The following is a 16,890-nucleotide window of genomic DNA, read 5'->3' on the forward strand; positions in this document are numbered from 1 at the left end:
TGTTGGTCGCAGTGGGGAGTATCATATACTAGTATCATGCATCGTCTAATATTAGTGTATGATACTACGTGCATAGTATCATAGTATCTTATTTATTGCCATACATGGCACATACTAGTACATCATTTAATATAACACAATATCATATCATGATACTCAATCTTCTTTTTCTTTATTTAATTATATGTCATCTCAGCAAAAATGTCAAATTAGCATACATGATAATACTTCCTTTGTGACCAGCCTAAAAGGAACTGCCAATGCAATTCAAATGGACATTTTTTCTAACTATGATGCGACAATTACGCGCCTACCTTTTTTTATTATAATTTAGTCGGGTCATATGGTGTATAGTCAATATTACATATAACTTATATCCCTCTTGAAATGTTACAAATTAGTTTTTGGACATTTGTTGAGGCGTCTCGAAGTCTTTCAGCTTTGTTGTAGCGGCTTGTAACATCCCAAATTTAAAATTTGGAATGTTATACATAGGTCATTCCTACATATCATATTTTATTGCATTTCGTTTTGCGATCCTCAAAATTCTAAGCAACTCAAGGACACACGGAGAGAGTTGGGGATTTAACGTTTCTCATATTTGAATTTTATCAAATATCAAAACAAGGATCACTTTGGTTTTAATCATTTTTCTCTCTGAAAATATTTCATATTAAAATGTAAGAGAGTAGATAATATGATTTCTCCACAATAAAGGGAATATTGAAGGAAAAATATTAAAATCAAATAAATATTTTCTTTTGGATTTTTATTGCTATTTTATTTGAATTAGGAAAAATATGCGTTTTCTAAAATTGCATTAGAGGCCCAAATAAATGTTCACTTTGTCCGCAATATTATTAGAGGACCGTGAATTTTTTTTCAGGATTTTTGGATTCCGTTTAGTATTTCTTTTATTTGTTTTTCCGCGTCAGGATTATTTAAAAAAATGCACCGACCTAACCGGGCCGAGCCCGACCCGGACACCGCCCGGCCGACCTTTAAAGGGCGAGGCCCGAAGCCCGCAGCGCCGCCAGCCTGGCCCTGAAACCCTAGCGCCGACGACGCCTCGCGCCGCCGCCGCCGGCGCCGGCGCCGCCTCCCCGTTGCTCCGCCGCCGCCCGCCGCCCGCCGGAGCCGCCGCCGACCGCCGCCCGCCAGAGTCACCGCCGCCGCCACCGATCCCGCCGCCGCCACTCGCCGAAGGTAGAAACCGCCGCCGCCGCCGTCTCGGTTTTTTCTCAGAAAACCGACCGATTTTTTTAGTAAACCCTAGATTCATTTTTTATTAGATTGGTTCATTTTTTTCGGTTTAATTAAATAATGGACGTTCGTCCGTATGTTCGTTTTAACGAACGCTGTCCGTCAGTTAGCCGCAGACAGCGAACATTCGTTCGTTAGTCTGTTCGTCTCATTTTATTTTCCAGGGTTTTTCCGTGATTATTTTCGATCGCGATTTCTGTCCTAATCTTCGTTTTAGTTTATCTTTTTGCTCGTTTATCCAAATCGGGTGAAACAAGTGCCTAGATTTCGTCTCGAGGTCCTCTTTCTGTTTAACCAACTTGAACAAGATTTTGGTACTGTAAAATTTGACTTTAGTCCAGATTAGTAAACGAATCTTGTTTCTTTCATAGTTTGAGTTTCGTTACTCCGTTTGATTTGATTCTTTTTGCCAAACGAATCTCTTCAGTTGAGTTTTCAGATTCGATCTTCTTATTTGAGTTTTACCCGTGCATCTTTGATTGAGTGCTTATGTATGCTATTGATTGTTTGCGATAGAATTCCCGGAGTGCGGAGCATGCTACTACGAGTCTCTAGGTTTTGCGGATCGTCAGAATGTTGGAAATATGCCCTAGAGGCAATAATAAATTAGTTATTATTATATCATATTTCATTGTTCATGATAATATTTATTATCCATGCTAGAATTGTATTCATAGGAAACTCAGATACATGTGTGGATACATAGACAACACCATGTCCCTAGTAAGCCTCTAGCTGACTAGCTCGTTGATCAATAGATGGTTACAGTTTCCTGACCATGGACATTGGATGTCGTTGATAACGGGATCACATCATTAGGAGAATGATGTGATGGACAAGACCCAATCCTAAGCCTAGCACAAGATCGTGTAGTTCGTATGCTAAAGCTTTTCTAATGTCAAGTATCATTTCCTTAGACCATGAGATTGTGCAACTCCCGGATACCGTAGGAGTGCTTTGGGTGTGCCAAACGTCACAACGTAACTGGGTGGCTATAAAGGTACACTACAGGTATCTCCGAAAGTGTCTGTTGGGTTGGCACGAATTGAGACTGGGATTTGTCACTCCGTGTAAACGAAGAGGTATCTCTGGGCCCACGCGGTAGGACATCATCATAATGTGCACAATGTGACCAAGGAGTTGATCACGGGATGATGTGTTACGGAACGAGTAAAGAGACTTGCCAGTAACGATATTGAACAAGGTATCGGGATACCGACGATCGAATCTCGGGCAAGTATCGTACCGATAGACAAAGGGAATTGTATACGGGATTGATTCAATCCTTGACATCGTGGTTCATCTGATGAGATCATCGTGGAGCATGTGGGAACCAACATGGGTATCCAGATCCTGCTATTGGTTATTGACCGGAGAGTTGTCTCGGCCATGTCTGCATGACTCCCGAGCCCGTAGGGTCTACACACTTAAGGTTCGATGACGCTAGGGTTATAGGGAAAGTATGTACGCGGTTACCGAATGTTGTTCGGAGTCCCGGATGAGATCCCGGACGTCATGAGGAGTTCCGGAATGGTCCGAAGGTAAAGATTAATATATAAGAAGTATGGTTTTGGCCATCGGAAGTGTTTCGGGCATCACCGGTAGTGTACCGGGACCACCGGAGGGGTCCGGGGGTCCACCGGGAGGGGCCACCAGCCCCGGAGGCCTACATGGGCCAATAGTGGGAAGGGACCAGCCCCTAGGTGGGCTAGGGCACCTCCCACCAAGGCCCAAGGCGCCTCCTAGAGGGGAGGGGGCAAACCCTAGGGCTGATGGGCCTTAAGGCCCACCCTAGGTGCGCCTCCTCTCTCTCCCCCCTTGGCCGCAACCCTAGATGGGTTTTGGGGCTGCCGCCACCCCTAGGGAGGGAACCCTAGATGGGGGCGCAGCCCCTCCCCTTCCCCTATATATACTTGAGGTATTGGGGACTGCAACGCACACGAGATCATCTCCCTCTTGGCGCAGCCCTACCTCTCTCCCTCCTCGTCTCTCGTAGTGCTTGGCGAAGCCCTGCTGGAGTTCCGCGCTCCTCCACCACCACCAAGCCGTCATGCTACTGCTGGACGGAGTCTTCCCCAACCTCTCCTTCTCCCCTTGCTGGATCAAGGCGTAGGAGACGTCACCGGGCTGCACGTGTGTTGAACGCGGAGGCGCCGTGGTTCGGCGCTTAGATCGGAATCAACCGTGATCTGAATCGCTACGAGTACGACTCCTTCATCCGCGTTCTTGCAACGCTTCCGCTTAGCGATCTACAAGGGTATGTAGATGAACTCTCCTTCCCCTCGTTGCTAGATTACTCCATAGATTGATCTTGGTGATGCGTAGAAAATTTTAAATTTCTGCTACGATCCCCAACAGTGGCATCATGAGCTAGGTCTATGCGTAGTTTCTATGCACGAGTAGAAGACAAAGAAGTTGTGGGCGTCGATATTGTCAATTTACTTACCGTTACTAGTCTTATCTTGATTCGGCGGCATCGTGGGATGAAGCGGCCCAGACCGACCTTACACGTACGCTTACGTGAGACTGGTTCCACCGACTGACATGCACTAGTTGCATAAGGTGGCTAGTGGGTGTCTGTCTCTCCCACTTTAGTCGGATCGGATTCGATGAAAAGGGTCCTTATGAAGGGTAAATAGAAATTGGCATATCACGTTGTGGTTTTCGCGTAGCTAAGAAACGTTCTTGCTAGAAACCTATAGCAGCCACGTAAAAACTTGGAACAACAATTAGATGACGTCTAACTTGTTTTTGCAGCATATGCCTTGTGATGTGATATGGCCAAAAGGATGTGATGAATGATATATGTGATGTATGAGATTGATCATGTTCTTGTAATAAGAATCACGACTTGCATGTCGATGAGTATGAAAACTGGCAGGAGCCATAGGAGTTGTCTTAATTTATTTATGACCTGCGTGTCAACATAAACGTCATGTAATTACTTTACTTTATTGCTAAAGCGTTAGCCATAGTAGTAGAAGTAATAGATGACGAGACAACTTCAAGAAGACACGATGATGGAGATCATGATGATGGAGATCATGGTGTCATGCCGGTGACAACGATGATCATGGAGCCCCAAAGATGGAGATCAAAAGGAGCAAATGATATTTGCCATATCATGTCACTATTTGATTGCATGTGATGTTTATCATGTTTTACATCTTATTTGCTTAGAACGACGGTAGCTTATATACGATGATCCCTCGCAATAATTTCAAGAATTGTGTTCCCCCTAACTGTGCACCGTTGTGAAGGTTCGTTGTTTCAAAGCACCACGTGATGATCGGGTGTGATAGATTCTAATGTTCGAATACAACGGGTGTTGACGAGCCTAGCATGTACAGACATGGCCTCGGAACACATGCAATACACTTAGGTTGACTTGACGAGCCTAGCATGTACAGACATGGCCTCGGAACACAGAAGACCGAAAGGTCGAACATGAGTCGTATAGAAGATACGATCAACATGAGATGTTCACCGTTGATGACTAGTCCGTCTCACGTGATGATCGGACACGGCCTAGTCGATTCGGATCATGTTTCACTTAGATGACTAGAGGGATGTCTATCTGAGTGGGAGTTCATTAAATAATTTGATTAGATGAACTCAATTGTCATGAACATAGTCTAAATTATCTTTGCAAATATGTTGTAGATAAATAGCTCACATTGTAGCTCCCTGTTTCAATACGTTCCTAGAGAAAGATTAAGTTGAAAGATATTGTAAGCAATGATGCGGACTAGGTCCGTAGTCCGAGGAGTGTCCTCACTGCTACACAGAAGGCTTACGTCTTTGATGCACCGCTCGATGTGCAAACCCCTACAACGTCGTCTGTGGATGTTGTGAACACCTGACAGACACGTCCTGATGACTACTTGATAGTTTAGTGCACCATACTTTACGGCTTAGAATCGGGATTCCAATGATGTTTTGAACGCCATAGAACATATGAGATGTTCCAAGAGCTGAAATTGGGATTTCAGGCTCATGCCCGTGTTGAGAGGTGTGAGACCTCTGACAAGTTCTTTTGCCAACAAGATAGAGGAGAATAGCTCAGCTAGTGAGCATGTGCTCAGAATGTCTGGGTGCTACAATCACTTAAATCAAGTGGGAGTTAAACTTCCAGATAAGATAGTGATTGATAGAGTTCTCTAGCCACTATCACTAAGCTACTAGATCTTCGTGATGAACTATGACATGCAAGGGATGGAGTTGATCCCGAAGCTGTTCGCGGTGCTTAAGACCGCAAAAGGTAGAAATCAAGAAGGAGCATCAAGTGTTGATGGTTTAACAAGACCACTGGTTTCAAGAAGGGCAAGGGCTAGAAGGGAAACTTCATGGATGGCAAACCAGTTGCCGCTCCAGTGTAGGAACCCAAGGTTGAACCCAAACCCGAGACTAAGTGCTTCTATTGTAAGGGGAACGGTCACTGGTAGCGGAATTACCCCAAATACATGGTAGATAAGAAGGCTGGCAACTTCAACAAAGTATATACGTGTTATTAATGTGTACCTCACTAGTACTCCTAGTAGCACCTGGGTATTGGATACCGGCTCAGTTACTATTATTGGTGACTTGAAGCAAAAGCTACGGACTAAACGGAGACTGGCTAAGGGCGAGGTGACGATGTGTGTTGGAAGTGTTTCCAAAGTTCATGAGATCACCATCGCACGCTCCATCTGCCTTCGAGATTAGTATTGAACCTAGATAAATGTTATCAGGTGTCTACGTTGAGCATGAATATGATTAGATCATGTTCATTGCAATACGGTCATTCATTTAAGTTAGAGAATAATGGTTATTCTGTTTACATGAATGATACCTTTCATGGTCATGCACCCTATGTGAATGGTTCATTGAATCTCGGTCGTGGTAATACACATGTTCACGCCAAAAGATGTAGAGTTAATAATGATAGTACCACTTTCTCGTGGCACTGCCGCTTAGGTCATATTGGCATAAGATGCATGAAGAAACTCCATGTCGATGGATGTTTGGAGTCACTTGATTTTCAATCACTTGACACATGCGAGCCATGCCTCATGGGCAGGATGACTAAGACCCCGTTTTCAGGTACAATGAAACGGGCAAGTGACTTGTTGGAAATCATACATGCTGATGCGTGTGATCCAATGAGAATTGAAGCGTGCGGTGGATATCGCTATTTTCTCATCTTCACTGACGATTTGAGCAGATATAGGTATATTTACTTAATGAAGCACAAGTCTGAAATGTTTGAAAAGTTTAAGCGATTTCAGAGTGAAGTTAAGAATCATCATAACAAGAAGATCAAATTCCTACGATCTGATCAATGAGAATATCTGAGTTATGAGTTTGGCAAACACTTAAGACATTGTGGAATTGTTTCACAGTTGAAGCCACCTGGAACACCACTGGGTTATGGTGTGTCCGGACGTCGTAATCGAACCTTATGAGATATGGTGCGATCTATGATGTCTCTTACCGATCTACCGTTTTCATTTTGAGGTTATGCGTTAAAGACAGCTGCATTCACTTTAGATAGGACACCATCTAAGTCCGTTAAGACGACATCGTGTGAACATTGGTTTGGCAAGAAACCAAAGTTGTCGTTTCTTAATGTTTGGGGCTGCGATGCTTAAGGCTTCAGCCGGAGAAGCTCGAACCCAAAGCGGACAAACACATCTTCATAGGATACCCAAGGGTGACAGTTGGGTATACCTTCTATCTCAGCTCCGAGGGAAAATTGTTTGTCTCTAAGAACGGTTCCTTTCTCGAGAAGGAGTTTCTCTCGAAAGAATTGAGTGGGAGGAAGATAGAACTTGATGAGGTTGTCGAACCTTTACTTTAACCAGAGAGTGACGCAACACAGAAAGATGTTTTCTGTGGCGCCTACGTCTGTTGAATAGGAAGTTAATGATAGTGATCATGAAGCTTCGGATCAAGTTGCTATCGAACCTCGTAGGTCGACAAGGATATGTACTACTCCTAAGTGGTACGGTAATCCTGTCTTAGATATCATGTTGTTAGACAACAATGAACCTACGAGCTATGGAGAAGCGATGGTGGGCCCGTATTCCGACAAATGGTTAGAAGCCATGAAATCCGAGATAGGATCCATATATCAGAACAAAGTATGGACTTTGGTGGACTTGCCCGATGATCGGCAAGCCATTGAGATAAATGGATCTTTAAGAAGAAGACGGACGTGGGCGGTAATGTTACCGTCTATGAAGCTCGACTTGTGGGAAAGAGTCTTTTCACAAGTTCAAGGGGTTGACTACGATGAGAATTTCTCACCCGTGGCGATGCTTAAGTCCGTCGGAATCATGTTAGCATTAGCTGTATTTTTCGTTTATGAAATCTGATAGATGGATGTCAAAACAAGTTTTCTTACCAGTTTCCATAAGAAAAGGTTGTATGTGATACAATAAAAGGTTTTGTCGATCCTAAGGATGCTAAAAGGTATGCTAGCTCCAGAAATCCTTCTATGGACTAGAGCAAGCATCTCGGAGTCAGAATACATGCTTTGATAGAGTGATCAAAGCTTTTAGGTTCATACAATGTTTGATAGAAACTTGTATTTACAAGAAAGTGAGTGGGAGCACTATAACATTTCTGATAAGTATATGTGGATGACATATTGTAGATCCGAAATAATGTTGAATTTCTGGAAAGCATAAACGGTTGTTTGCAGAGTGTTTTTCAAAGGAAGACCTGGATAAAGCTGCTTACATATTGGGCATCAAGATCTATAGAGATAGATCAAGACGCCTGATGATACTTTCAAAGAACGCACACCTTGACATGTTTTTGAAGGAGTTCAAGATAGATCAGTCAAAGAAGGGGTTCTTACCTGAGTTGTAAGGTGTGAAGTTGAGTAAGACTCAAAGCTTGACCACGGCAGAAGAAAGAAGAAGGACGAAGGTCGTCCCTATGCTCTTGTCATAGGCTCTATACGGTATGCCATGCTGAAGTACAGCACCTAATGTGTGCCTTGCCACATGTTTGGCAAGAGGGTACAAAGGTGATCTAGGAGTGGATCACCAGATAGCAGTCAAAATTATCCTTAGAGGAATAAGGAAATGTTTCTCGGTTATGGAGGTGATAAAGAGTTCGACATAAAGAGTTACGTCGATGCAAGCTTAACACCTATCCGGATAGCTCTCAGTAGAGATACCAGATACGTATAATGGAGCAATAATTTGGAATAGCTCCAAGTGGAACGTGGTAGTAGCATCTACGATATAAAGTTTTGCGAAATACATAGGGATCTGAATATGGCAAGACCCGTTGACTACAACCTCTCTCACAAGCATAACATGATCAAACCCATAACTCTTTGAGTGTTTATCACATAGTGATGTGAACTAGATCATTGAGTCTAGTAAACTCTTTGGATGTTGGTCACATGGCGATGTGACCTGTGAGTGTTAATCACATGGTGATGTGAACTAGATTATTGACTCTAGTGCAAGTGGGAGACTGTTGGAAATATGCCCTAGAGGCAATAATAAATTAGTTATTATTATATCATATTTCATTGTTCATGATAATCATTTATTATCCATGCTAGAATTGTATTGATAGGAAACTCAGATACATGTGTGGATACATAGACAACACCATGTCCCTAGTAAGCCTCTAGCTGACTAGCTCGTTGATCAATAGATGGTTACAGTTTCCTGACCATGGACATTGGATGTCGTTGATAACGGGATCACATCATTAGGAGAATGATGTGATGGACAAGACCCAATCCTAAGCCTAGCACAAGATCGTGTAGTTCGTATGCTAAAGCTTTTCTAATGTCAAGTATCATTTCCTTAGACCATGAGATTGTGCAACTCCCGGATACCGTAGGAGTGCTTTGGGTGTGCCAAACGTCACAACGTAACTGGGTGGCTATAAAGGTACACTATAGGTATCTACGAAAGTGTCTGTTGGGTTGGCACGAATCGAGACTGGGATTTGTCACTCCGTGTAAACGGAGAGGTATCTCTGGGCCCACTCGGTAGGAAATCATCATAATGTGCACAATGTGACCAAGGAGTTGATCACGGGATGATGTGTTATGGAACGAGTAAAGAGACTTGCCGGTAACGAGATTGAACAAGGTATTGGGATACCGACGATCGAATCTCGGGCAAGTATCGTACCGATAGACAAAGGGAATTGTATATGAGATTGATTGAATCCTTGACATCGTAGTTCATCCGATGAGATCATCGTGGAGCATGTGGGAACCAACATGGGTATCCAGATCCCGCTGTTGGTTATTGACCGGAGAGTTGTCTCGGCCATGTCTGCATGACTCCCGAGCCCGTAGGGTCTACACACTTAAGGTTCGATGACGCTAGGGTTATAGGGAAAGTATGTACGCGGTTACCGAATGTTGTTCGGAGTCCCAGATGAGATCCCGGACGTCACGAGGAGTTCCGGAATGGTCCGGAGGTAAAGATTAATATATAGGAAGTATGGTTTTGGCCACCGGAAGTGTTCTGGGCATCACCGGTAGTGTACCGGGACCACCGGAGGGGTCCGGGGGTCCATCGGGAGGGGTCACCAGCCCCGGAGGCCTACATGGGCCAATAGTGGGAAGGGACCAGCCCCTAGCTGGGCTAGGGCGCCTCCCACCAAGGCCCAAGGCGCCTCCTAGAGGGGAGGGGGCAAACCCTAGGGCAGATGGGCCTTAAGGCCCACACTAGGTGCGCCTCCTCTCTCTCCCCCCTTGGTCGCAACCCTAGATGGGTTTTGGGGCTGCCGCCACCCCTAGGGAGGGAACCCTAGATGGGGGCGCAGCCCCTCCCCTTCCTCTATATATACTTGAGGTATTGGGGGCTGCAACGCACACGAGATCATCTCCCTCTTGGCGCATCCCTACCTCTCTCCCTCCTCGTCTCTCGTAGTGCTTGGCGAAGCCCTGCTGGAGTTCCGCGCTCCTCCACCACCACCACGCCGTCGTGCTGCTGCTGGACGGAGTCTTCCCCAACCTCTCCTTCTCCCCTTGCTGGATCAAGGTGTAGGAGACGTCACCGGGCTGCACGTGTGTTGAACGCGGAGGCGCCGTGGTTCGGCGCTTAGATCGGAATCAACCGCGATCTGAATCGCTACGAGTACGACTCCTTCATCCGCGTTCTTGAAATGCTTCCGCTTAGCGATCTACAAGGGTATGTAGATGCACTCTCCTTCCCCTCGTTGCTAGATTACTCCATAGATTGATCTTGGTGATGCGTAGAAAATTTTAAATTTCTGCTACGATCCCCAACATAGAAAGGCAAGTAACACATTGATCATACCATTTATTACCCAGTTTTTAAGCATTAGTTTCAACCCTCACACATTGCATGAGTAGGATCTCTTAACATGTGGGTCTGGGAAGTAGCTGATGAGGTAGAACCTATTACCAGTTTTATTATCGAACCCTTGGGAGTTACTTCTACACTATGCTTATATTGCCATGCTATGCCCGTAGACGTGGTTTGGGTTTGAGTGTAACCATGACAAATGTGAGTTGTTAATTAATGGTTCAACTTAAGGTGGCAACTTTAATACACATCTGGGTGGATTGCTTGTGGGCACCTGAAGAATCTAGTGTTGTCCAAGGATATCCCGGAGTACCCGTGTGATCATCCTACGGTCCGCCACCCAGGATCAAAGGGATCATAAGATTATTCATGCTAGAAACTTCCGTGTGCAACCACAAGCCATTATGGGCTCTGGCATAGTTGAGTATGTTGCGTGACCTCTTTCAGTGGTGGGCTAGCAGATGTAGGGAAAAGTAGGTGTAACTGTCCACCCAGGGTAAATAGTTAATGCTTCTGAAAGACCGTGTCTCGGTCATCCGATTCTCAAACACCATGTAGTGCGAGAAATCAAATGAAGGAGATCGAGTCTTGTGGGAAAAAGTGCGCAAACCTCTGCAGAGTGTATAAACTAATCATGGTTAGCCGTGTCCCCGGTTATGGACATCTTGAGTATCTGGTACCTGAATTACTGATTTGATCTCATCATTCTAAATTAATTTGACGGGTTGTAAATGACTACTTTAATTGGGATTGAGTTGGAGGAACCTTCTCAATGATTGTTTCAACTACCATGATAGTTAAATAAAACATATTCCTTTGTTGTAGGAAAAATTTGGCATTTTGCAAAACATTTTAACCATAGAGCCTCCACCAGCCATATATGCATGTAGTGATAGCATTTATCTATTCATTGCTCTACCGTGTTATATTGCCAGCATATTCCATGTGCTGACCCGTTTCGGGCTGCAACATATCATGTTGCAGACTTTTCAGACGAAGAGTAAGGTGCGCTAGGTCGTTTGTCGTGCACTCAGCTATGATGTTGGATTTGATGGACTCACTTTATCTTCCAAGCCTTTCGTTGTTATCTTACTTAGATGGCCTTAAGCCATAATTTTTTGTAATAAGATCTCTTTTGAGACATTCGATGTAATAAGTGTGTGATTGCTATTCTGTTATAAATCCTTTGAGTACTGTGTGTGTCAGCATTACCGGTCCAGGGATGACACTGAAGCACAGAGACTTGACCGTCTGAGGTTGGGTCGCTACAAGATGGTATCAGAGCACACGCTGAATGTAGGACACGACCACTAAGATGAGCCATAGGTCACTCTTCTCTACTCATTTCCGACTCCTCTCCATTTTCTACTCTTTAGGATGGCGGACTCAAGGAACAAGTTTACACAACCGGATGAAGACACGCCCTTTGGACAACACTTGAAGGAAGTCACTAGGTATCTGAACATCGGAATACCAAGCTTCATCGGGACCTACACCGCCACCTTACCTGAAGAGGAGCGATGGTTGATTCGAGTTCAAGTTCCAGGAAGGACATTCACGCCAGTCACTGAGCCCATAGAGTTTTCCTTTGATGCACCAACCTGGAGTCTAGGCAAGAGCATGGCAGCCCACATCGCCATGGGACGCATCAGCGAAGTTTATCACAATGATCTTAAGGACACTATCTACCAGATGATATGTGGGCGCCGAGATGAGCAATGGGAGATGATCAGCACCAGGAAGGACAGGTCCATTGCAGCTTTCATCCAGGAGTTAAATCATCACATTCGTCGCCAGGAGAACCAGATGTGCGCAAGCATGATAGATTTGAAGAAGGCGATGGCCAGAATCACTGAGCTAGAAGATGAACTCAAGTCTACATGCGATGGATATGAGGAGGAAATGACGATACTTGTGGATAAGAATGACGACCTGACAAGGAAGCTAGGAGTTTTCATGGAAGACCCCGCGCCAGGAGGAGAGGACGACAAACCCAAGGAGATTCTTTCTGAAGACTACATCATCATCGACGACACCGACTCCGACCCTGATGGTAGTGATGATGATTATGAAGATGAAGCTGGAGCAGATATCATGGAGTCTTCCACCAATCAAAATTTCTAGATGACCACCATATGATTAGTAGTATTCCCCCCATGTATATATAAGTAGTCCGAGCACTGTAACGATAGTTAGATCAAATATATGCCCTTGCTTGAATTGTTTTGGAGTGATATTGATTGTGTTTTGTCTCATGTGCATATGGGTAGTGCTTTCTCATTAGACCTCATTCTATTCTAATCTCTCCCCTCTAAACCCATCAGATGCCTCCGAGACATGACCCCAGATTTGCTTTTCCACCGGAGCTCACTCAGTTGATCCAGCAGCAGAATACACTGATGCAGTTGCTAGTTCAGAATCAGGCAACAACAATAATAATAATAACAACAACCCACCACCACCTCCTCTAGTTGACAACTTAGCCCGTTTTCTGAGGTTACAGCCGCCGGTGTTTTCCAGTAGCACCGAGCCCATAGTTGCGGATGACTGGCTACGCAGGATCGGAAGGGAGCTAACCACTGCCGGTTGCACAGAAACTGAGAAGGTGTGTTTTGCCGCACACCAATTGGATGGACCCACAGTCGCATGGTGGGAGAATTACACAGCCACTTTCCCAATAGCCAATGTTACTTGGGAGCAGTTTCAGCAAGCATTCCGCACTGCTCATGTCTCAACTGGAGCTATGAGTATGAAGAAGCATGAGTTTCGCAACTTACGCCAGGGCAACCGTACTGTAGGGCAGTACGTGGAGGAGTTTAGCAAGCTAGCTCGTTATGCCCCAGATGACATGGCCACCGATGCCGCGAAACAGAAGAAGTTTATGGAAGGGCTGAACGATGAGATGGGTATGCAGTTGATGCTGGCAGCATTCAACAACTACCAGGAGTTGGTAGATAAGGCTCTTCTAATTGAAGGGAAGCAGCAGCAGATTGAGAGCCGCAAGAGGAAGTATGGGCAAGGAAAGAACAATTTAGGAGTTCAGCAGAAACCCCGTTTCACCCCGAACCCGGGAGGATTAGCCATAACCATGGAGGCCATAACCACAATGGAGGAATTACGCATAACCACCATGGCCCTAGGAATGGAAATGGGAGTGGAGCAAGTAGCAATCAGAACCGCTCTAACCCAAGCACGCCCGCCAAGAAGGATTTAAGTCACATTACTTGTTTCAAGTGCGGGAAGACTAGACACTACGCCATTGAGTGTTCTGAAGCAAAAAATGGAAATGGCAATGGAAGCTCTAGGAAGAAGCCCAACCCTTTCAACAAGGGACAAGTGAACCACGTGAACGTGGAGGAGGTTGAGGAGCATCCAGATGCAGTTATCAACAAGTTTTTGGTTAAGTCATTTACTGCAGTAGTTCTTTTTGATACTGGTGCATCGCATTCATACATTTCAAGGGGATTCGTGGATAAATATAAGTTGCCCACTAAAGTACTTAGGACACCTATGTTAGTAAGCTCACCAAGAGCGGAGTATATGGCAAGTCAGAGATGTTTTCAGATGCCATTGACCATAGGTTGGCATGTTTTCCCCTTAGACTTGATAATTTTGGAATCCCAAGGATTGGATGTGATACTCGGTATGGATTGACTATCGATGCATGGAGGAAACACCGATTGCGCAAGTAAGTCAATTATGCTCACCACACCGGAAGGGAAGATGATTAAGTATGTATCCAGGTATACTCCTAAGAGGGCCCAAGTAAATTCTCTTACGGGGGTTGTTCAGGAAGAAGTGCCCATAGTGAAGGATTACCCAGATGTATTTCCAGAGGAACTACCAGGCATGCCCCTGGATCGAGACATCGAGTTTTTGATAGAGTTATTGCCAGGCACCGGACCAATATCAAAGAGACCATATCGGATGCCCGCAAATGATCTGGAGGAGATTAAGAAACCGATTAAGGAGTTATTGGAGAAAGGTTACATTCGGCGAAGTTCGTCACCATGGGGAGCCCCAGTGCTCTTGCTTGAGAAGAAGGATGAGTCTCTGAGAATGGTTGTTGATTGTCGGGCATTGAGTGAAGTAACGATCAAGAACAAGTACCCACTGCCGATGATCAATGATCTGTTTGACCAGCTGCAAGGAGCAAAAGTCTTTTCCAAGATCGATCTTTGATCAAGATACCACCAGCTGAAGATTCGAGAACAAGATATACCTAAGACAACTTTCACCACCAGGTACGGGTTGTATGAGTATACGGTTATGTCATTCGGATTGACTAATGCCCCTTCCTATTTCATGAGTATGATGAACAAGGTGTTCATGGAGTTCTTGGATAAATTTGTCGTGGTGTTCATTGATGACATTTTGGTGTACTCGAAGAATGAAGAGGAGCACAAGGAGCTTTTGCGCTTAGTTCTCGAGAAGCTCGGGGAACACTAGTTATACGCCAAGTTCTGTAAATGTGAGTTTTGGTTGAAGGAAGTTGGATTCCTTGGACATGTTATATCAGGAGAGGGTATATCAATAGACCCTACCAAGGTTCAGTCAGCCACTGAGTGGTTGGCACCCACCTCAGTTGGAGAGATCCGCAGTTTTCTTGGACTCGCGGGGTATTACCGGAGATTCATTGAGATTTTTTCTAAGATTGCGAAGCCCATGACGGCTTTTTTGAAGAAGGACACCAAGTTCCATTGGACTGGAGAATGTGAAGCAAGTTTCCAGGAGTTGAAGAAACGTTTGACTACGGCCCCAGTGCTGATTCTGCCAGATATACGGAAGGATTTCCAAGTGTATTGCGACACCTCTCGCTTAGGACTTGGAGGAGTACTTATGCAAGGCAGAAGAGTTGTTTCGTATGCCTCACGTCAACTTCGACCGCATGAGTTGAATTATGCCACCCATGATTTGGAGTTAGCAGCTGTAGTGCATGCGCTCAAGACCTAGAGACATTTTCTTATTGGAAACCGTTGTGATGTATACACGGATCACAAGAGTTTGAAGTACATTTTTACTCAGAAGGAGCTGAATCTCAGGTAGAGGAGATGGTTGGAGCTTATAAAGGATTATGATATGAAGCTGCACTATCACCCAGGAAAGGCCAATGTCGTAGCAGACGCTTTGAGCCAGAAGAGTTATGCCAATACCTTAGCAACAGGAGGTTTGCAAAGGAGTTAGCTGACGATCTCAGGGAACTTTGTTTGGAGATTGTTCCTAGAGGTTTTGTTGCAGCGATGGAAGTTCAATCTACATTGTTGGGAAAGATTCGTGAAGCTCAGAAGGATGACAAGGAAATTGCGAAGATAAAGGAGAAGATGAGTGAAGGAAAAGCCAAAGGTTTTCGTGAGGACGAGCACGACACCTTGTGGTTCGAGGACCATGTTTATGTGCCCAATAATGCAGAGATCAGGAAGTTAATACTATAGGAGGCACATGACTCACCATACTCGATACACCCCGGAAACACCAAGATGTATTTGGATTTGAAGAAGCGTTTCTGGTGGACTGGTATGAAGAAGGATATTGCTGAGTATGTAGCCGTATGTGATGTATGTCAGAGAGTGAAGGTAGAACATCATAAGCCAGCAGGATTACTGCAACCTATGCCGATACCCGAATGGAAGTGGGACAAGCTTGGCATTGATTTCATCACCGGATTACCCAGGACCTGATCGGGATATTATTCTATCTGGGTAGTAGTGGATCGCTTGACCAAAGTAGCTCACTTTATCCCCGTGAAGACCACTTATACCAGTGCAAAGTTGGCCAAGATATATATGACCAGGATCGTATGTCTGCATGGAGTTCCGAGGACCATCGTATCAGATAGAGGAACATAGTTTACTTCAAAGTTTTGGCACCAACTGCACCAAACTTTGGGTATCAGGCTAGAGTTCAGTACAACTTTTCATCCGTAGACAGATGGACAGACCGAGAGAGTCAATCAGATTCTGGAGGACATGTTGAGAGCTTGTGCGCTAGATTATGGATCTAGTTGGGATGATAATTTGCCCTACGCGGAGTTCTCATACAATAACAGCTACCATGCCAGTTTGAAGATGGCACCTTTCGAAGCCTTGTATGGAAGGAGGTGTAGAACACCGTTGATGTGGGATGAAGTTCGAGACCGTCAGTTGTTTGGACCAGATTTGATTAAGGAGTCCGAAGAAAAGGTAAAGCTAATTCGAGATAGACAGAAGGTAGCTCAGTCCAGGCAGAAGAGTTATGTAGATTCAAGATGTAAGGAGGTAGTCTATGAAATCAGAGACAGAGCATATCTCCGTGTGTCGCCACTACGAGGAGTTAAACGTTTTGGAGTTAAGGG

The sequence above is a fragment of the Triticum urartu genome, chromosome 7A (assembly GCF_056163025.1).
Source record: "Triticum urartu cultivar PI428250 chromosome 7A, HENAU_Tu73, whole genome shotgun sequence".
NCBI lineage: Eukaryota > Viridiplantae > Streptophyta > Magnoliopsida > Poales > Poaceae > Triticum > Triticum urartu.